This window comes from Benincasa hispida, chromosome 2, assembly GCF_027475165.1.
Source record: "Benincasa hispida cultivar pf3 chromosome 2, pf3_genome.v1.1, whole genome shotgun sequence".
NCBI lineage: Eukaryota > Viridiplantae > Streptophyta > Magnoliopsida > Cucurbitales > Cucurbitaceae > Benincasa > Benincasa hispida.
The window spans coordinates 66491295-66494831 of NC_143479.1; the positions used below are offsets into that span (position 1 = coordinate 66491295).

The following is a 3537-nucleotide window of genomic DNA, read 5'->3' on the forward strand; positions in this document are numbered from 1 at the left end:
AGGAAGTTGGAGAGAGCGAGAGTAAAGAGAGCTATTCTTAGCGAGACAGTAGGAAAGAGCGGGAGCGAGAGCGAGAGCGGGAGTGGGAGCGAGAGCGGGAACGAGAACGGGAGCGGGAGTGAGAGCGAGAAAGCTGGAGAGAGCGAGACGGAAGAGAAAAATTGAGAGCGAGAGTGGAGAGAGCGGGATTTCCAGCAAGAAAGCTGGACAGAGTAAATTCCTAGCGAGAAAACGGGAGAGAGCGAGATTTTAAGAGTAGAGTGAGCGAGATTTGGACAGAAGCGCAAATTATGCGTTGAATTTGGCCACGATCTTATAGATTATACATGGAAAAACCCTAAAATTGAATACAAACAAAGAATGATGACGTAAGGGCAAACGTTAGCCAAGATTAGGTGTCTTATTGAGAGGAATCCATAAACCATAAGTAATTTTAAAGAAGTCACCTGTAGGATGATTTGTCACACTGAGAAGAGCTGAAAACTACTATAAATAGGACCCTTTGCTAAAGATTTAACCCATTCTCAAACAAACTCAGTAACAAAGAATCGTGTGAAAGAGTAAGTGTGAGTGAGGAAGTTCTGTGAGGCTAAAAGAGAAAAGCTCGGGTAAGGTGCTGCCCAAATTTCCTTCTAGTTTAAAAAGGGAAAGCTCTACCGATCAAATCATAAAGAATAATAAGGAATAATTATATCACCGGCAAGGTAAGTAGTTTATCTCACCCTCTCTTTAAATGTTCTATGGTAGTGTACCTTTATTATGTTGCATGGTTATGTTAATTGTTATATTGCATTACATGTTTAGAACACGTTTCTCTACAAGAGACCCCATGCATTATGTTTGTTCACGATTACGTTAAAACCAAGTTTTAATTAGGTGTAAGTTATGCTTCCAGTCTAATCTTATGGTTATGCTAATGGTTGATGTTGGATGCGACTCTGGCTCTACTGACTGCATGACCCGCTAATCATCAGATGGGTTAGTTTCCGCTTAAGTCCTCATCTTCCTATCAGGGCAGGAAGATTTATGTTGGAAGCATAACGTTTATGCTAATGGTTGATGTTGGATGCGACTCTGGCCCTACTGACTGCATGACCCGCTAATCATCAGATGAGTTAGTTTCCGCTTAAGTCCTCATCTTCCTATCAGGACGGAAAGATTTATGTTGGAAGCATAACGTTTATGCTAATGGTTGATGTTGGATGCGACTCTGGCCCTATTGACTGCATGACCCGCTAATCATCAGATGGGTTAGTTTCCGCTTAAGTCCTCATCTTCCTATCAGGGGGAAAGATTTATGTTGGAAGCATAACGACCACCAAATGTTATTATACGTTTTCGATCCCAATCATATGTTTTCATGACATGTTGCTTGTGATTGTGCATTTGGTCACTACCCTACGTGAGAACTACTTACTGTGTATATTATGTACTCATCCTATATTTTTACAGACTTTGTAGGTAAGAACACAGCGTAGATGGCAGAGTTGGACGTCGCTCAAATAGCCAACCATCAAACTCACTATTATAGACACATGCATTTTGTACCACCACGCTAATGTTTTATGGATCCTGGTGTTTTGATAAATAAATTTCTATATAGTTTTTTTTATCTAATTAATAAAATTTAGATATGTTCTTTGAAATTTCAACCAAAACTCATCTCATGATAGAAAAATCTAAGTATGCATGTCGTAGCGGTCGGATCATAAGGTGTAAGGATCCGGGCGTTACAAACTCTTACCGTCGTTATCTTAACGAATGCCATAAACACTGAGTGTCTATTATAGTTAAGGGTGTAAAAAATCGGTCCAAACCAACGAATCAGTTGGTTTGGGTTTTTTTTTCAACTTTTTGAGTAATAGAGAAGTATTTTTTCTGTTTAGTATTTTAAAAAGACCCAAACACCTTAGCCTAAAACAAAGAGATTTTTACCTAAAAAATACTCTTCGGACTATATATTTCATAAGTGTCTTTAAATTTGAAAGTTTTTAAAGTTTTTTAGAGATAATTTTAGATAAATCTATCCATGATAGTTCTATTTAAGTCAATGTACTCTCAAATGTTCAATTTTAGTCTCTCTACTTTTTCATAAAGCTTAAAAATGATCCTATCATTAAATTAGTTTAACAAAATTAGTTGAGTTGTCATTGGAAACATAAAAGAATATGTCAAATAGGACAGAAATTGCAAAGTCACGCCGGATTAAAAAGATTGAATTATGTTTTAGGGGTAATTGCAACTTTAATTAAAAAAAATTAAAAATTAGACACATGTCCCTAGGTTTTGCTTTTTCTGCAAACATGTAAAAAAAAAAAAAAACTTCCGCTTGAAAATTTAATTGTTATCTGATTTTTATGTGATTACAATCTGATTTCTATGTGATTGTCACACTTGAAATTACAAAAAAAAAAAAAAAAAAAAAAAAATTAAAATAATAATTTTGATTTATTAGAATGTATTTGTCATATAATGTAATTTCTCTTATTTTTTATTCCCTCTCTCTCCCCTCATCTTCTCCCACCTCTCCCCATCCTCTTCTTCGATAACTTTTTCTCTTCCTATTCCTTCTCTCTGTTTTTTTTTTCCCCTTTTTATTCTTCTTTTTCGGCATGCCCTTCACCACTATGATGTTTGTTGCATCCTCCCTCTAAAAAACATACAACAAAAAATGAAAACACAGAGATATCCATCAAATTCACACACTCCATGTCGCTCTATCCACAAAAAAAAAAAAAAAAAAAAAAACTACTCTGCAAATTTTCAAATTCTCATTTCCACAATGCACTAGAAGCTCTGGTTTTGAAACGAAATTTAATTTCTAAAATCAAATTTACCAAAATGAAAAAAATCCTCTCTACCATTACAGTCGAGAAACAAGAAACTAAACCATTACCTCTTCGATTTCATCATCAACCCAGCACCCTTCATCATAAAAGAATCAAATCCCAACTTCCCACTAAACTCCATGCCCATAAGAAAATCCAATTTGGGGGTTGTTGTCCAAACGAACACCCAACCCTATCGTTCCATACTTGGGTTTTTACGTTCCTGGCTGCGGCCGAACAATAATGCAATAGACTCGACAATGACAACGAGCATATGGTCGAGATAGGAGTAGTTCACTGGTCATGCGACGATGATCATCATGACTGAGGAAATGAGGAGAGAGAGAATGAAGAAGAAGAAGAATAAGAGGAGGCAGAGGAAAGGAGGAAAGGAGGAGTGAGACGAATTTAAAGAATAAAAAATAATTCAATATTTTTAACCAGGCGTGACTTTGCAATTTCCATCTTATTTGGCATATTTTTATTAGTTTCCTTTACCAACTCAATTCATGGTTAGACATAATTTAATGACGTGAACCATTTTTAAACTTTATAGGCGTTAAAATTGAACATTTAAAACTACAAAAACTTAAATAGAACAATTATCAGAGTACATGGATCAAAATGATATTTTAATCTTTATTTTTTTATGATCAGTTTTAGGTAATTAATGAGATAATACACATTTTACGAAATATCCATAATGTTG

General features: G+C 35.4%; 1 long non-coding RNA gene across 1 annotated transcript; it reads right to left on the reverse strand.

Annotated features, from left to right (window-relative positions):
- Positions 1 to 2431: 2431 nt before the first annotated feature.
- Positions 2432 to 3264, reverse strand: LOC150038097 (uncharacterized). The gene is made up of 2 exons (XR_016527874.1): positions 2897 to 3264; positions 2432 to 2650 (listed from the first exon to the last, which is right to left on the reverse strand). It is a non-coding gene; the product is annotated as an uncharacterized LOC150038097 (long non-coding RNA).
- Positions 3265 to 3537: the final 273 nt, after the last annotated feature.